At 38.1% G+C, this 20,186-nt stretch overlaps 1 protein-coding gene across 1 annotated transcript in view; it reads right to left on the reverse strand.

Annotated features, from left to right (window-relative positions):
- Positions 1 to 20,186, reverse strand: part of LOC108785742 (protocadherin gamma-C5-like) — a 225,342-nt gene that overhangs the window by 57,900 nt on the left and 147,256 nt on the right. The window lies entirely within an intron of this gene.

Below are 20,186 nucleotides of genomic sequence, written 5' to 3' on the forward strand. Positions count from 1 at the left end.
TGGTGAAAAGAAGAATAGATATATCCAGGGGGGGGGGGGACTCAGAAAAACATAACTTACTGTCCTGATAGTATTGGCAGTTGATATCATACAGTATATCTGATTTTTGTTTTATCCATAGTTCTACTTCAATGATCATTAGGCTGAGCCTTTGTGAACTATTTACAGCTATGTTAACACATTTTCTATTAAAGCCTCTGAATTCCAACACTTTTCGTTTTTGGCAAGTTTTAGTTATTCAAAAGCATTGCTGTATTAGAGTGCAGTCAAAAACTGATCACTGGTAGGGACTTACAGATCAATAGCTTAAAAAGGAACAGTAAAACGGCTGGTTAGTATTGTTAGAGTGTAGAAAAAATGGCTACTAATTCACATAATGTATAACAAAAAACAGAAGGACAAAAGAAAAAAAGGAATCCTCACCTGATTGGGGTCATTAGACTCATTTATGCCAATGAAAGCATCTGCCTCACTAACCATAGTCTTCATCTGTGGGAAATGTAGAGGCCGGAGAAAGGTAAGATCAATTTTATCTGCTGATGGTAAACAGGTTTTGAAACCTTGATCAGTAGGCTCCATCCGAACCTCCATGTACTTTAAAGTACCATCTGCATTTACATGAAGTGTTGGTTTATATGGTTCGGAGTAATATTTTGGCTGAGGTCTTTTGGCACAGCACCAGTAACTATCATAATATGAGTCTTTCTTTATACATCTTACAAACAGTATGATGAAAGTAACAAGGGAAACTAAACTAACAGCCACCAAAGAAATAATCAAGTACAAAGTCATGTTGGTCTTGTTGGAGGTGTCAGAAAGGAAAGTATGAGACTGATGGCTCACTTTTTGATCTTTGTCCTCAACAGTAAGGAGGATAGTGACGGTGGAGGACAATGTGGGTTCTCCATGATCTCTCACTGAAATAATAAGTCTTTGTTCCAAGTGGTCACCATCTTCAAATGACCGTAAGCTTCGGATTTCTCCTGTATAGGCAGATATTTGAAATAAAGATGTGTCTGTAGCATCCTGGATGTTAAATAATAGCCAAGCATTATGCCCTGAGTCTGTATCCATTGCAGATACCTTTGCAACCAACACTCCAGAAGAAGAAAATGTTGTTATCCTCTGCCGAGAGACATAATCCCTGGAAAACTCAGGGTATAATATTTGTGGAGCATTATCGTTTTTATCCAAAACAAAGATAAATAATTCTGTAGTAGAAGAAAGTTTTGGAGAACCAGAGTCTTCCACTTTAACAGAAATTTGCAAAACCTGAATTTGTTCATAATCAAACGAACGTTGGGCATAGATGTTCCCGTTGTTGGCATTGATGTATACAAACAAGGATGCAAATGTTCCATCTATTTGTGTTTCAAGAATGGAATAAGCCAACTGGGAGTTTAACCCTTCATCTAGATCAAATGCAGTTACAGAGCACAGAAAACTTCCAGGGTCATTGTTCTCTTTGATAAAAGCATTGACATGAGATTGTGAAAAGGTAGGATGATTATCATTTACATCAAAAACATTTAAAATAATAGTGGTCTGGGTGCGTAAAGGAGGAAAACCAAGATCTGTTGCAATCAAATCAAGAGTATACTGTGCAACTTTCTCTCTGTCAAGGACTTCATCTGTTACTATTGAATATCTGCTATTAAATGGTTTTATTTTAAATGGGTGATTAGGTTTTAATTCTAGAGTCACCTCACCATTTTTTCCAGAATCCTTGTCTTTTACACTAAGAAACCCTACAGCCGTACCTACTGCTGCATTTTCTGGTATAGAATTTACTAGGGAAGTTAAAAAGATCTCTGGAGAATTATCGTTAATGTCTTCTATTTCAACCACTACTACACAACGGCTTTCCAATTCTCCTTTGTCTTTTGCTCTTACAGATATTTCATAAAAATCAGCTTCTTCAAAGTCTACGACACCCTTGACAGATATTTCTCCAGTTTGTTGGTTTAAGTCAAATAATTGTTTTATAGGTTCCAATGTGTGGTAATCAAAAAAATACTCCACTTGTCCATTAAGTCCTTCATCTAAGTCTGTTGCATTCAGTTTCAAAATAATTGTTTTGGGTGGTGTATTTTCCAGTAAGGACACTTTATGCATCGTGCGGTCAAAAATAGGTGCATTGTCATTGCTATCTATGACAACAACAGTGATCTGAGATGTACCAGATTTGGGAGGTTTACCTCCATCTATGGCAGTAATTAAAAGTTGATGGCTTGCTGTCTCCTCCCTATCTAAGGTCTTTTCAATAATAAGTTCAGGAATAATAGTTCCATCTTTTCTTTTCTTTACTGACAAGGAAAAGTACTGGCTAGCACTAAGTAAGTATTGAGACACACCATTACTGCCTGTATCTGGATCCTGAGCACTCTCCAATGATAAACGAGCTCCAGGATTTGCTAAAGCTTCAGAAATTTTAATCAATTGCTCAACGGATGAAAAGCTTGGAAAATGGTCATTTAGATCAAGAATTTCTATCTCCAGACTATACAGTTCCAAAGGCTGTTCAATAATTATCTCTAAAGTCAGTGAGCAGCTTACCCCAGATCCACAAAGGGTTTCTCTGTCCACCTTTTCATTAACAACCAACTTTCCATTGTCCTGGTTTATTGCAAAATACCTTGTGCTTATTTCTGAGCCAAGTCTCATTCTCCGCCTACATACATCTGCAAGGTTTATTTTCAGATCCTGAGCTACCGTACCTATGTATGTCCCGGGCTCAGACTCTTCAACAATAGAATAGTGAAGCTGCCCTGAGACCCAGCTACAAAGGAACAGTAAAAACAGTACTTGCCATTCCCAAGGCTTAAAGATGTCGACGTCCATAACTGAAATTTCATGAAATCCAACATATGTTCTAAATGCTTTTATAATCCAAAGGTAGGAGAAATTCTGTGATTTTCAATTAGGAATAAATCCATATCAAATGTGCAAAACATCCTGACGATTTTCATGAGCACAGCAGCTATGATTCCCTCTGTTGCTGGAGAGGTAGGAGGGCGACTGATACAGAGGGAGGAGAGTAAAAGATGACATGGGCAGATCGAGATATCTGCAGCCATGGAGATGACTTATTAGCAGCCCTGCCCTCTGCTGGCCAAGTTTAATTATTGCAACTCAGTGCCAACATAGATTTTACATTTAGAGGTTTTCTTTTTCAACAAAAAATATCCTCTAAAACAAAGTTAATTTAAGATTTTGAAACATGGATGTTTTAATATTATTGTAAAATCTTTCACAATATCTAACCAAAGTTACAACACTGAAATAAAAATATGTATTTAATGTATATTATCTCTGCTTCCATGTAGTAATTGCATGCTAGCCTAAATCATACAATATGCATCAATACAAGGGGCAATCTAAACTGAGAATTAGCTTCTGCATAATTTGTGAAAATAATAAAAGATGTTTTTTACAAAAGTTTTGCTAGAAGGATAGAACGAGCAAGCTTTTCAGCATGTACTTAGAAAACTATAGAAACTGGTGTATATATTTGCATATGAGCTGTATACAGAAATGTAAAAGACCCAATGCAACTTCATACACAATAAATATACCTACAAACAATGCAAACTTGTGCAACAAGATAATTGTTATTTATTAAAAAAAAACACATTAGTATAGCCCTGAATATGTCTCATTAATCAAATGTTTAAATTTCAACGAAGCCTCCCCTGAAAACATAACCAAGTCCCGAGGATAGAAAACAAACATGTTCCAAAACTGCTAGGGCCTTAGTGTTTAGTTTCCTTATGCCCACCATAGGCATTGGTCTTTCCAAAAAGACAGTGTTAGCTTGAGTGAATGCCAGCAACAGCCTGTATGTCACTACAGACATCTCAACTCTCCCGGATGTTCTGGTAGTCTCCCGCTATTAAATACCGGCTCCCGGACACCCTGGAGAGAAACATTTTCTTTTTTTACTCTGCTCTATCTAGCATATCTATCTAGAGTAAACCTTTCCATGCTGTCTGTTTTATTTTTTTCTCTGACATTGGGACTGCTGGCTGCCGCCAGTCAGAAAAGAAAAAAAGGCACAGGAACTAATAACTACATTGCTATCAGTCAGCAGAGGTGGACCTGATGGAGAACTTCAGGTCCACCTCTGCTGATTGACAGCTGCAGTGGGCGGGTGCAATAGCCAGCTCGCTATTGTCTATTGCAAATTGAAATAGCCAATAGCAATCTAGCTATTAGTTCCTATGGCGTTTTTGTTTTTTTTGTCCTGACGGCAGCAGCTGTCAGAACACTAAAAAAGAACAGCAGATAGCAAGGGAAGCATTAGCTTCTTTGTTATCTGCCATCAATTCAGGGGGGTGCACTCTTCCTTGTTGTTGCACCACATACGGAGGGGGGGTGGGGGGTTGACAGAGGGCACCTCCCTGAAATGAGAAAGGCACATCCCTGAAATTACTTATTTCAGGTTGGGATCCATGTCACTATAAATTAGTTTGTGAACCTGACTGGGGAATGGACTTCTCTGAATAGTTTTATATACCCTCTAAAGGACTAAGTAATAATCTATTTATAGCCACTCGTAAACAGTTATGCTACATAAACCAATATGCAGTAAATAAATAATTGGAAAGGTCAAATTCGTTCTTTGCTCTGCAGACAAATGAAATGGATTTGTTTAGGAACCTGCCTTGCATGACATTAGGGTAGTTTTAAATACAAATTTACACTGCAAACAAATTTAAATCCAACTAATGAGATCTCAAGGGCTTTAATCTGTCTTTGCGTAAATTCCCTGATCATGCTGGTGCAACTTAATACATTGTTGACCTTAGATGGCAATATGAGAGTTTAATTATACTGCATTTATCTACTAGTCATACTAATTCTGATAAGCAGAAGCTGCACAAAAGGCAAAATAATACATCTGTGGCTAGCAGGTGTGGCAAGATGCCTTTTTCTTACCTTCAACACACTCCACTGCCACTTTATTCACCTTAAGCCGCCGCCTCTCCAGCTGTGGTGAAACAAAATGCATGTAGAAGCAGGGAGAACATGGAAGGCAAGTGCAGGCAAAGTACAGATTTGCATTAGGAATTAATGTCTAAAAATAAGAACTCTCCCCTAAAAACCCTTAAACCACCATTACATGGTCGAGGCTTGGCCTGGCCAAATCTAAGATTATATTATGGGGCAGCTATTCATGTGGCTATGCGGTGGTGGTTCACACAAAATGATCTAGCTGTAAATGTAGCAGCCACAATGTTGGGTTCATATACAAAATTCACATTTAAATTTTCTACTCAAAAGGAATTAAAACACTACAGTTTATAATCGTTAATGAGCTATACCAACATTTTCCACTACCTTCAACTAAGACATGCAGTAAAAGCACAAATAATTGTGACACATATAGTCCTTAAGCTGAATGAGAGGAATCTATACACGTATGGCTATCCTTATACTTCATTAAAGCTTTTAGCAATAGCAGGCCGACATTTCCTAATTGACAGAACCTGAATGACATGAGATAATTAAAGAATTTCTTTACAATGTATTATTACCGAGGGACATACTAATACAATTCAAGTTACCTATCAAACTCCCATCAGACTACACAAAAATGACCCAACTAGAATTAAATACTGCCGTATATTTTTTTTTTTCCAAAAATATTTTATTGTGTTGAAGATTCCATCAAGTGTTTACAACAGTTCTAGTATGATAACATCAACATATTTTTCTTGTCAATAAATTTGCATTTACATATTTGAACTTTCTGGATTCATTGAACATCCTAAATTCTATCCTAAGCTTTAGGTCCATGTCTCAGTGCGACCCTAGATAGTGGAGTAGCTTCTCCGTTGTCGTTAATTGAGGAGTACACAAGGGTGAAAAGGAGTAGAGCAAGCAGCCCGTCTCGGCGCCTACTCGCTCCTCCCCCCTCCCCCTTGCTTTTCTATAGTAGTTTCCCCTCCATCCTTCTCTGCACCATCGGGTGCCTTCCCCTGAAGAACATCTACCGCTTGGTCGTCATCTTTCTTTTCCAAGGAAACATTTCCAACTTAACTAGTCTAAATTCTAACTTCAACATTTCACCTAGATTCATTTTAGTAATAAACTCACCGGCTCCCTCATCTTCGCCTCTCCCTAAGCGTCCCGTATGTTCCTCTGCTAACCTCCTCACTCGATCGCTCCATTCCATCAGACCGTACCTTAGTCACACCCTTTCCACACATTATTGCTGGTGTTGAGCATTTCCCTTCCCTCATAGGGGGCTCCTCGATAGGCCTCCCCCCTGTTCCCTGACTGTCTGGCTCTCATCAGCACTTGGCAGAGAACCTGTGTTTCCTGGTGGGAGAGCCAGGCACCCTAGGGAGCCAGTTAGTTCCCCCTCCAAATACCACCTTGAGTACCTGAAGGGGAGAACTATTCTATGTGTCATGACGGGCCTAAATTTAGTTGATATAAAGGAACTCCATCGGTCGAAAAATCTGGTCGTAGTTTTGTCCCCCTCCAGTATAGCCTCCAGTCTCTCCTGCCACATTATTGCTTTCAATGAATACTGCCCTATATTAAGGACAACACTTTCCTTCATACATTATGATCTGATCATACACAAACATTTTGACCTTCTCCAGAATCAACAGCATACCTGGTGTTACAATTATACCTAATCCCAAATTAATGCTGCTGGGAAATGCTGACAAAATATGGGAAACTGTATTTTGTATTGACAAGAAACTCTTTCATATTTATGAGATAGAATTCATGTTGATTAATTCAATAAGATAGAAGCCACTTTCTTCCCCACAATAACAGCTTTACCTTCAGTCTAGCAAGCTTGCACAGGCTCCTCTCCTGTAATGGAATTGCTTAGTTTTTCACGGCACACTGATTATCACAGTGTAAGCTAGATGCTGCATCAAGTCAGAGAGTGCACATCTCATTTCCTGGCTGGACGATATTCAGCATCATCTCGCCTTTTCATCCTCAGCCTGCAGTACTGTCCTTGGCCCATCCCTTTCATTCAGAGGATTTCAGTCCAGTTGAAGCACAGTTGTGTGGACGTTAGCTAGGGCGCTCTTCATGCAAAGGCAGTCTGCCTAGGAATACCCACTCCTCCACACTGACCTCTATACATCGAGGCTCTTTGATATTTGAATAACTCCCCCCAACACCCAGCCCACTGCTTGCATTAGGTCTAAGGTCTTGTTCACACCACATACAGTGCATTCCATCACATTTAGCTGCTGGAACGCACTATATGGCATCCCGGCCGTCTTCCTGCATTCAGGGGTGGGAAGGGGCGTGACGTTGCATGGCACAGTAGCCAAACACCCCACCCGCAGTGTGATTGCATGCACCAGAACGCATGCAGCATTTTTTCAGGTCGCACTGGACCGGAACACAGTCATTGATGTGCCACGTGTTCTGGTGCGGGCGATCGCGCTGTGGGCGGGGGGTGTGGTTGCGGTGCCATTGACTTCAAAGCAGCACCACGCCCCTTCCCGCCCTGAATGCAGGAAGCCGGCTGGGATGTGATACAGTGGGGTTGATTTACTAACCTTATAAACACACCACGAACGTGTATACACCTCTGCAGTGTGTTCCCTCCCAGCATGATCTATGGGTGGAATCTAAACACCTTTGTAATGTGTACACACCCAGCAGGTGTGTTGTGCAAAGCCCTGAATGAATTCCAGGGTGATGTTGGGTAAATTAGCTCTATGTTGTGTTGCTTGCATTGATGAATGCAAGGAATGTAAATGCATGAGCTAACCATTTTTGTCTAAACTGTGAAGCAGCATTATATATGCATCATGTGCATGATTTTTCCATATATGGCATTAGTGGAAATATGCTTTCAGAGACTTTTTGGTTGATAAATACGTTTTGCTGTGTGAAAATGACACACACCTGGTGTGTGTGTGTGTTTAGGTTAGTAAATCACCCCCAGTGTGTTCCAGCAGCTAACGGTACTGGAACACAATATATTTGGAGTGAACAAGCCCTGAGGGCTCTTGGAAGTAGTACTGAGACAGAGTGCAGTTTACAGCACCTTGGCAGCCCCTCCCACCAGCCATGATCTGCCTACATCACATAAAGAAGCATAGAGATCCAGTGATGAGCTCACATGTAAAAAAAGGTGTGTAATAAAAAAGGAAAGGTTTTATTTAAAAATGCAATTAACATGTTGATGATGTGGGAGGGAGAAACCAGAGAAGGCAAAATATAAACCAATTGAACTTTAGCTTTAACCTACCTCAATCTCAATTGTCCTAGCCAATTATGAAAAATATGGTCCCCTTGCAATGATTGTTTTGCTGGCAGCTCCAAGTGCAAGTAGGTAAGTATTTTTTTTTCTATTAGTTGAACTAGATGGACTTGTGTCTTTTTATTCATCCTGATTATTATGTAACTATGAAAAATAACACAAAAAATGCAAAAGTACAATACAACAAAATACCACACACGGGTTCTCGGAGGTTCTATTTAGTAAAGAAAAGCTCTATAATAGAAACATAGGGACATAGTATTCCATTTCCTGCAGGACAGTCCTCGCATTTTACAAAGTGTCCTGTACATCTCTATGTTCAGTGGCATGTCTGAGTTTGAGGGCAGAAGATTGATCCGCCTGCAACCAAGTTGCCAAAACAGTAAACTATACCATTGTTTCTCCTAGTGCAGGAAAGATTCATTCCAATTTTTTGGTGAATGTTGACAACTATAAGTTATGTACAGTTTACAACACTTACTCCACCAAACAAAAGGAACGTATTTACATTAGTTGGTGCTTATACTTATTGCTTAAAGTATTTGCTAAATATTATCATAAAGATTTACCAGAAAGTATTTACATCAAAATGATAAGATCTTGAAATAATTTGTAAAAAGCTTTTACCAATATGTTACTATGAAGTTAAAGTTAATGCATACTGTGATAAGAAAATATATGAATAGAGATAGCACAATTACTCTTTGACAGAAGTTTTTACAGAGCAACATTAACCAGTTGACATCCGCGGTGTTAAACCCCCTTCCCATCAAGAATAAATGAATGACAAGATGTACTGCTACTTGACAACATGGCTGGCTTGAAAGCTTGCCCCCTCCTGGTTCATCCTGAGAATTACATCTTTCCTGCCTACTTCTGGAAAACTGAGCTACATTTATTACTATAGAGTGGTTAAGATTAATAACTCTATGGTCATGCAAGCTCATGTATATTTGCCAAAACCAAACACATGAATGAACACTTCCATTAGGCATTATATAAATAACAAGAGTTCTTGGAGTATTGCTGTTGGATTTGATTCTTTAAAAAATGACTGAATGTAAAATATAGGTTTCTTTTCATAAATGACTTAGGTCTGTGGTGACAGGCTTTTGTTCAGGTCAGACCTGCTTCTCTCCCCTGGCAAGTTGATAAGAACATAAAAGCAACTCAAAGCAGGTTGATTCAGCTTAGAAAGAGGTCAACTACATGCCAGAATAAGGTCAACTGCAGGTCAAATGCACCTATCATTAATCACAGAATGACCTCGGAAGCATTTCAGACTGATCTCAGCTCTTTTAGAATCTTTGACCATTCATAGTCTGCACCAATATATTGTTTAGCCAACCATAACACAATCTAACTGTGGTTCAAACATGCACTATTTTTGTCATATAAAATCCTGTAATGTTTATATCCTCTCTCTCGTTCTCTCTCCTATTTATTAACACCACATGTCTATTTTTCATAGATGGGTAGCTTATTCTGCCTAAACTCAACCTTAATGGTAAAAGATTTTATTTTCTTACTTCTTCTGCTACTAATGTTTTCTTTTCTTTCGAACCAAGTGCCACTCCGTTCAATTGCCAGAACCCCATGCAATCTCAGAGATCCATTAGTTAGTGCTCAGGACCAACAATGGAGGTGCCTTGCATAGCACAGTTGCCCCATACATGAAAGTAATTTAGAGGGCTTCAGCTGGTAAAAAGGGCAGGCTGGAGAACAATGCTGGCATGCATTAGTAGCAGAGAAGATGGGCTTTACAGAGAGTGATACTTTGCCCTGAATGGAATAAGTGACAGGTTTACTTTAAACATTGCTAGGAGAAACATGGTCGCTGGTCAGGGAAGCAATTTCCATTGTCTTTATTTCAATACTTGAGCTTCATATTTACCTGTAGCATACCTTCTGATTACTTGCAAATGCTAAATAGTATATACAAGTTATATAGAACGCTAATGCTACATAAAAGTGTACATGATTATTCATATACTTCTGAATTTGCAGTACAGATATATCATAGTCAGAAATCAGTTTGCTGGTTTTCCCTATGTGGATTTATTTCCCAGCCATCATTATGTATAATTCTGGGGGTGACAGTCCCCTGCTATATATGATTATCATAATAATGATGACGAACATGATAATTTGCATGTAGTAAAACGCCTGTGCCCTACTTCATCAGCCACAATACATAGCGGGGATATTCTGCCTTTAAATGATAACATTTTACATATCTGCCCTGATAGACATCTCACCTTACCTCACTAAGCTGGCCAGCACAGGGTAAGTGCCATTAAATCACAAATTGTCTAAATGATGTTCTAGGGATGTGTGTAAATTGCTTTTGCTATGACCTACAAAGAATAATGTTTACTTATGGATTACTTCAGATTAGATAACAAAAGACTGTTTTTAAAGTACAATCAGATTAATTAAAAATATATTGGTTTTAAAATATAAAATAGATTTTAGAATGCAGTTTATATAAGTGATTAGCCTATGTAGCATAGCCTTACACAAACCAGGTCCATTACGTTTTACACAATTAGGCTTTATCCGAGATCCCAATTTGGTGAAATGCATTGAACAGGGTTTGGCTGTGACATCAGCCCAATGCTTTCCTGACAGCAGTGAATTGAGAATACATCTTTGGGAGGAACCCTGAATCACACTAAAACCTGTTACTTTTTTTTTTTTAAAGTCTATTTTTTATAATGCTTTTGGTTGGTATGTTCTCTTGTCTTGTATATGAGTATCCCCTATACCGAAAGAGAGCAGCAAGGGCAAAACCTAACATGATATTGTGAAAGTCCTACTAGCACATAATTTCTACTTTTGTTCATTCAACTTCTACCTTTTTGTCATTACAGAGAACATTTATTGGCTATTGGTTGGTATTGGTTATTGCACCCAAAAGAATGCATTTAAATCATCAGGAATAATATTGAATAACAATATGAGCAAATACATATTAGAAACAAAATTGTATTATTAACAACATAAAAAAGAATATTACAAAATATAGCACCATGAACTAAACAAGTAGAACATGAATTAAACATCACATGCAGCCTTATTCATCAAAGAGTTCTTATTCTTAAACTATATATGCTGTTATCCGTATGCAAACCACAAAAACAAGAATATTAAAATAAACATGTGCCAGAAGGATACCACATAGCTATGCTGAACACATTAAGAAAAGTGAAAACTTTGATTATTTAATCTCACCTGACTCGGGTCAGTCAAAAGGCTCATATTAGAAGCCTCATGTGCACTATCTATATCTTTGAACTGTGAAATATTTAATTGATTCCTTAATGTCAAGTCATTTGTTCCACAAATTGGATAACAAGATCCTGGGGGTTCTGGGGGAGCCATTCTCACTTCCATGTATTTTAAAGTTCCATCTGTGTTCAGGTAAAGTGTTGGTTTGTATTGATCCAAATAAGATGTGGAGAGTGGTTTGTTTGAGAAACAAGATCCACAGCTACTGTCATAATTCTTTTTAAGGCATCTGACGAGTAATATTGCAAAAGTAGTAAGAAAGACTAAACTGATTGCTGCCAAGGAAATAATGAGATACAAAGTCATATCTGTTATAGATTTATCATTTGTAAGGAAATCATGGGATTTGGGGGTTTCCTGAGCAATATTCTCCATTATATTTACAATCAGAGTGACTGTAGAAGACAGTAAAGGCTCCCCATGGTCACTGACTGAAATGACAAGCCGATATTCTGTGTTATCCGTCTCCTGTAATCCTCGCAGAGTTCTAACTTCTCCTGTGTATTCAGAAATGTGAAACAAAGCTGGACTGCCCGACTGAACAAGACTATAGGTGAGCCAGGCATTGTGCCCAGAATCCAGATCCACCGCAGATACTTTACTGACTAAATAACCAGCAGATGCAGATCTGGGAATGGTCTCTTGTGCAATGACTTCCCCTGAGTTATCTGGGTACAATATAGAGGGATAATTGTCATTTGTATCCTGAATGAATATGAAGACGGAAACATTGGAAAACAGCTTTGGGGATCCGGAATCTTCTACTCTCACAGTGATCTGTAGAACTTGGAGCTGTTCATAGTCAAAAGATCGCTGGGCATAAATATTACCAGTGTCAGAGTTAATGTAGACAAATGAAGAGACAGGAGAGCCATCTATGTGGCTCTCTGCTATTGAGTAAATCAGCTGTGCATTATCTCCCTCATCTGGATCTCCAGCAGATACTGTGCACAACAGTCTGCTAGGCACATTGTTTTCTGATATGAAGGCATTGTAAGCAGAATGTAGAAATGTTGGAGGATTATCATTAACATCAGAAATTTTAATGTTGATTGTAGTCTGGCTGCTTAAAGATGGAGAGCCTAGATCAGAACCGATCAGTGTAACAGTATATTGTGAGACTTTCTCTCTATCTAGATGTCTACTAGTGACTAATACATAACGGTTTGACATGGGCTGGCATTTAAAGGGTATATCTGGTGATATTTCCAGTTTGACTTCCCCATTTTTACCAGAATCCTTGTCTCTGACTGTGATAAACCCAACAACTGTTCCCACTGGGGCATTTTCCAGTACTTTATTGTTTTTAGAAGTACATATAATTTCTGGTATATTATCATTCACATCTTGCACTTCAACCTGTACAATACATCGTCCTTCAAGTTTAGGTGATCCATTGTCTGCAGCTTTAACAGACAATTCATAAAGTTTTGTCTCCTCAAAATCCACTTGCCCCTTGATAAATATTTCACCACTGTGTGGATTTAAATCAAATATTTGTTTTGCAGAATCCAAAGTATGGTGATCAAATGAATATATTATCTCACCATTTATTCCTTCATCTAAATCAGTAGCATTAAGTTTCATAACTACTGTTTTTAAAGGAACATTTTCTGGTATGCTGATTTTATAACGTGGCTGATCAAACACTGGTGCATTGTCATTAATATCTAACACAATGACAGTTATTTGAGTGGATCCTGATCGGGGAGGTTCTCCTCCATCAATGGCAGTGAGAACAAGCTTATGCTCGGATTTCTCCTCTCTGTCTAGGATTTTTTCCAGGACTAACTCTGCAATGAGCGTTCCATCCATGCGATTGGTAACAGACAATGAAAAATATGGATTTTGGTTCAGTTTGTAATTATTTACACCATTAATACCTACATCAGGATCCTTGGCTATTTCTACTGGAAAGCGAGCACCTGGGAAAGCAAATACTTCTGTAATCTTTACAAGTTCATTGGTGGTGCTAAAACTGGGAGAATTATCATTAATATCCAAAATCTCAATTTCTAGATTAAACAGTTCCTGAGGATTCTCGGCTACAATCTCTAAATGCAGCAAACATCTGGAGCTTGATCCACACAGGCTCTCTCTATCAATCCTCTCATGAACAGTCAAAGCTCCGTTTCTTTGGTCAATAGAAAAATATCTACTACTTCCATCAGATCTCAACCCCAATCTTCGTTTATTAATATCTGCTAGACTTAATCCAAGATCCAGAGCTACATTCCCCACTACAGTCCCTGGATCTGACTCTTCTGCAATAGAATAACGTAGCTGCCCAGAGACCCAGCCCCAGCTACAAAGGAGAAAGGAGAAAGCTACTTGCCATTTCCAAGCATTGGGGAGGATTTGCCAGTCCATATCTTAAGCCCTTACTGTATTATTGATTTAAATGTGCATCCTTTGTAATCCAAATGTGTTTGTAGTCTAAATAGGAAGCATTTTGTTGAAATAATCTTCTGTTGCTGCAATAAAAACATCCAGAGGGATCTCATTGCAGACGCAGCTCTTCTTTGTGTGAGAGAAAACGATGGGAGGGTGAATCACTGAGCCAGGGGGAGGAGAGCACAGCCAGCCTACACAGATTTTGTAGTGTAGCTTAAATGCTTGACTGGATGACAAGTACTCTCTCTTCTGGCCACCAGTGATTATTGCAGTTAAATAACATGTGATATGCTGCAACTGAATTTACAGTATGCGTAACACAATAAAGGTTTATGAAAAGTCAATGTAAAAACTAAAAATACATACTAGGGAAAGGGAAAGTATGTAAAGAAAAAGGATATCTTAAACAGTTTGCATAAGGTTTATAGCTTAGCAGTGTACAGCACATTTGCTGGCACCCTTATTAAAAGATGTATACCTATAATGTTATACCTGTCTTCTTTTTAAGTTTCCAAAATGGAATGAAAAAGATACTTCCTTGAAGTGTAAAGTATGTCTATACACATTTCCTTTTTGTAGCTTTGTAATTTTGGATAGAATGGGGAAAGATTAGAACATCTGTTCTAAGAAAGAGAAGGAATGTGTCTAACAAAGCTTCTGACTGCAATACACTGTATAAGATATCTAAATCCAAAAGCAAAAATGAAATATATTGCAGATTAGCAGTCCTAAAATGTGAGGGCAGCATTATTTTGCTTTTTATTTCAGGCTAAGTACATATTGTGTATGTATTTTCAGGCTAGGTACAAAAACATACCTGTTGATCCTGTCCACATGTAACTTCTGATATGTCAAACAGTGTTATCAGCATTCACAGCTATCTTTTGTGAACTACAATGCATTGCCTCTCTATGTAATGGAGGTGATTAGGGGAAGAGGGATTTTTAGTCCAAATCAGGAGAGCAGGCTATAGTGACAACATGGCTCCTCCATAGATACATCCATCACATCAATTATAATACAGATCACAAAATTCTGTAATACTAAACAAAAAATCCACCAAACTGATACCTTCACAATACAGACTTTACATACGTTTTAACTTTACTGTGCAGGTCAAACCCCCTATTAGGATTCTAGCTGCTAGTGGTTTAAGATTTTACAACCAAGAAGCTCAAGCATTTTTATTTGCAGGCATCATTTTATTAGTGACAATAAGGCACACCCACACAGTGATAAAGATCATATTATTCGGTGCTTTCTATTGGTGAAACACTAGGGAGAGACTGCCAGGGTTCTGTCACGTGTACCCTACTTGATCTCACTCATTTTAAACCCATATCAATGAGAATAGCTAAATCTGTACACACACAAAAAAAAACAATCAAGCTGTAACCTTTAGACTACTTACTTAGGATTATCACTTGTGATAAAATTCTCCTGAATTTGTAGGAATTTTGTTATTTGTAGGGGCCTAAGACTAGAGTAAAAATGGCTGCTATACAAAATCAGGCTCATAATAAGTTTGTAAATGTAGAGTATAAAATTGCACCCAGCAAACAATATGCATTAGACACCGGTGGTTAATTTGATTTAATAAAGGCAAAAAATGCTGTTCACTTTGCAAGATAATCTACAGGTTGAACCTTAGCTGAGTGAATGTGGTGAAAATTCACTTTGCAAAGAGTACACAATCATGTGCAAGGACTATAAAAAACAGCATTTGGCCTACACATGAATAGAGGATGGAAGTCAGCAGAGCTTCACCTCAATCACTGAACTAAAGGAAAACTTCCCATGCAAAGTGAAAATTCCCCCTGCAAAGTGAACAGCGTATTTGCCTTTAGTAAATCAACCCCTGAATATCTACACTAGATCATTAACATTTTAAAATTGTACAGGCCAAATGTTAACCAGTCAACCATGCAATATTTCTCCACAGGTGTTTCATATAATGGAACATTTATTTAAGGTTAGTCCGCTTACTTTCAAATATTAAAACGCCGAGCTATGTGATGGATCCTCTGTATCTTCTCACTCCCAATTCTTCCCTGCAATTAACAGTCACTGCGAAACGTTTCACCCCTTCTTGTGCCCAATACCTACATTTGCAAAGCCCCAACTTTTGGAAATTACTTCCCACGCAAGTGTTCGCTAAGGAATGTGGAAGTGTAACACATGCAGATATAAATTTTTACTGATATTAAAAGAGGTACTCCCCTGACAATGACTTCATGTTCCTTTGCCTTAACAAAGACATTTCAATCATTATTCAGACCCATTTGGATGCATTAAACCGAAAAATACATCTGATTGGCCAGAAATTTCACATGTCCTATTCAGTTAAGTTTTTTTCAGACACATTAGGATGCATTGGGATTCGGAAATTCGGATGTGTCCAAATGTCCGAATTTCAGAAAATTTGTCCGAATTTTGATTCGAAACAAAACAAATCGCACATGTCTAATTTTAACATGTGATGCATTTATTCAGGCAGACTAGTAAAGGTAATAATAAGTCCATTCAAAAGTGGATGGTATTGCAGCCTTGGTGTACAAACCTGGTTCCAGCACCCTTTTATATAGGAATGGAAAGAATACACAGTTATCATTGTAAGTCTTAGAAGTGCATGTAAAACAAATGTTAAAACACATTTGCAATATATGAAAAGGACAGTCTGTATTCAAAATGTATTGCTTTACTTCTCTAGGGCTAGTCATCAGGCTTCTGGCATACACAGCTTGTATTTTGCCATGCTCCAATCCCTCTTATGCAGCATCTTTCTATATACAGACTTTAGTAATATATATCACACCTGCTAATATAACATTTTTATTTTATTAGTGCAAGACATCTTGATTTAGTTTTTTTAGCTTTAAAGAAATGTTAAAATGGTACTCTAGCAGGTATGATATATAACAGTTGATGAGAATTTGCCAGAGGGGTGCATTTGTAAAACAGACCCCCAAAATATGTGATAAAAAGTGCAGTTACACTTCAAGTGGACCTTGTACTCCACTCTTTTTAGTGTGGCCCACCGTGCTCTTGCTGAAAACTCATATAAAACTTACAAAAACACCTGTAAGGGAGAGAAGTTAGGTAATATACACAACTTTCCCCAGCTTTCATCCTGCCAATAAGATCCCAAAGAATTCTGAGAGCTCATAAAGAGTGATCACAAATTCTTGCAAGTAGTTGCAAATCTTGCAAGCAGATGCTGAAGCATAGTGAAGGATTATCTTCTCAGCAAAATTTGGGCTATTTAACATTTCTCAGGATCTTGCTAGGGGAAGGTCAAGGTCAACTCAGCCTAGGCACCGAGGGCATAAGCCAAGGGAGATGTAAGTATTTTATTTGACTTTTTTCCCCACAGTTGTTACTTTTATGCTTTATGCAGCGATTCAGTAAGGGGAAGGGTGACCACATTTTCAAAAGCAGACCTTGCTATTTAGGCCAGGGTCTGCTTTAAAGTAAATCTATGCTGAGAACGATAGGTACCCTACTAAATCTGACTCCTCTTTCAGAAAATTCTAGGTGCCTGGCTGTCATGCATACCCTTTTGTTTCAGTACTTTCTGAGCCACCCTGAATAAATATGCAGATCAGGACTCCACATTTTATTTGCCGGACCAGGCATGTAATCAAGAAAGTAATAAAGCCAGAGGCAACCAAGCATCCAACATTTGCAGAAGTAGTTCATCAATGTCAGCATATATATGTTTTTTTTTACAACAGATTTCCTGTCATATATTAACCAATAATATATTAATTAGGTAATGTAAAAATAATTGACATATTAATACTTATTAAGACATAAGGCAAGATAATGATTTAAAAAAACAAAACAAAAAAACTTCACAAATTTAGAAGAAATGATTCAGGTGTTGGCAAATATTTTCTCATAAAGTGTCGGCAAATGTGCCCTCACTAGCTTCAGAATGTTAATATTTCTTTAAATCTTTGAAAATTCAGGTAATTTGTAAATTTGTTTGGACACATCTAAGGATAAGCTGACATTCCAGGGAAATGGCAAAGTGTAATTTGTAAAAATACATACACCACAAAGATATTCATATTGTAAGACAGATGATTTCTCAACAATCAGTAACATTAAGTTGCCTACCTGGCTTATTTCATGTAACAGGCTTGAATTGGTGGATTGATTACCCTGTGTGTCCATTAGAGCTGAATTTATAGCAGTGACTGGTTTTGTTAATGTAAAATCTGCACTGTTGGTTGTAGGAGGAAAACAAGGCGGATAGCAAGGCCCTGGCGTTTCTGTTGGAGCCATCCTTACTTCCATGTATTTTAGTGTTCCATCTGTGTTCAAGTATAGAGTGGGCTTGTAGTGATCCATGTAATTACTGGAATGTGATTTGTTTGGGAAGCAAGACCCACAACCACTACTGTAATGATCCCTTCTAAGGCACCTCACAATTAATATAATAAATGTAACCACAGAAACCAAACTGATGGCTACAAGAGAAATTATGAGATACAAAGTCATATCCGGTGCAGATTTGGAATTTGCAAGAAAACCATGGGATTTGGGGGTTTCCTGAGCAATATTATCCATTATATTTACAATCAGAGAGACTGTAGAGGACAGTGAAGGCTCCCCATGGTCACTGACTGAAATGACAAGCCGATATTCTGTGTTATCCGTCTCCTGTAAACCTCGCAGAGTTCTAACTTCTCCTGTGTATTCAGAAATGTGAAACAAAGCTGGACTGCCCGACTGAACAAGACTATAGGTGAGCCATGCATTGTGCCCAGAATCCAGATCCACCGCAGATACTTTACTGACTAAATAACCAGCAGATGCAGATCTGGGAATGGTCTCTTGTGCAATGAGTTCCACTGAATTCTCAGGGTATAATATAGAGGGATAATTGTCATTTGTATCCTGAATAAATATGAAGACTGAAACATTGGAAAACAGCTTTGGAGATCCAGAATCTTCTACTCTCGCAGTGATCTGTAGAACTTGGAGCTGTTCATAGTCTAAAGAGCGCTGGGCATAAATATAACCAGTGTCGGAGTTAATGTAGACAAAAGAAGAGACAGGAGAGGCATCTATGTGGCTCTCCACTATGGAGTAAATGAGCTTTGCATTATCTCCCTCATCTGGATCTCCAGCAGATACTGTACACAGCAGTCTGCCAGGCTCATTGTTTTCTGATATGAAGGCATTGTAAACAGACTGTAGAAATGTTGGATGGTTATCATTAACATCAGCAATGTCAATGATGATTGTGTCCTGGCTGCTTAAAGGGGGAGAACCCAGATCAGAAGCAATCAGTGTAATAGTATATTGTGAAGCTTTCTCCCTGTCTAGCTGTCCACTAGTGACCAGTGTAAAGCGGTTTGACATGGGCTGGCATTTAAAGGGCAAATCTGGTGATATCTTCAGTTTGACTTCCCCATTTTTACCCGCATCCCTGTCTTTGACTGTGATAAATCCAACAACAGTCCCTACTGGGACATTTTCAAGCACATAAGAATTTTTTGATGTATATATGATTTCTGGAGTATTATCATTTACATCTTGTACATCCACTTGAATAACACAGTGACCCTCTAGTTTAGGAGATCCTTTATCTTCTGCTTTTATGAACAGTTCATACAAATCTGAATCTTCAAAATTGACAGTTCCTATAACAAACACTTCACCCGTGTATTCATTTATGTCAAATATTTTCTTTGCAGAATCCAATGTGTGATAATCAAAGGAATATAAGATTTCACTGTTTGTACCCTCATCCAAATCTGTAGCATTTAGCTTTATAACAACTGTTTTTATGGGGATATTTTCTACAACACTAATTTTATAGCTTGAGTGATCGAACACTGGTGCATTATCATTAATATCTAAAACAATAACAGATATTTGTGTAGATCCTGATCTTGGTTGTTCTCCACCATCTATGGCTGTAAGGATCAATGTATGTTCTGCATTTTCCTCTCGGTCTAAACTTTTATCCAATACTAATTCTGCAATAAGGCTTCCATCCTTACGATTCTTAGTTAATAAGGAAAAATATTGATATGAATTTAATTTGTACTGTCTAACACCATTCTTACCTACATCCAAATCCTTTGCTAGCTCTAACTGGAATCGTAAACCAGGACTTGGCACTTCTGCAATTTTTATAACTTGATTGCTGCTTGAGAAAAGAGGTGAATTATCGTTTATATCCAATACCTCAATTTCTAGGCTGAACAATTCCGAAGGATTCTCAGATACAACC

The sequence above is a fragment of the Nanorana parkeri genome, unplaced genomic scaffold (genome assembly GCF_000935625.1).
Source record: "Nanorana parkeri isolate BGI_ZX_2015 unplaced genomic scaffold, ASM93562v1 scaffold176, whole genome shotgun sequence".
NCBI lineage: Eukaryota > Metazoa > Chordata > Amphibia > Anura > Dicroglossidae > Nanorana > Nanorana parkeri.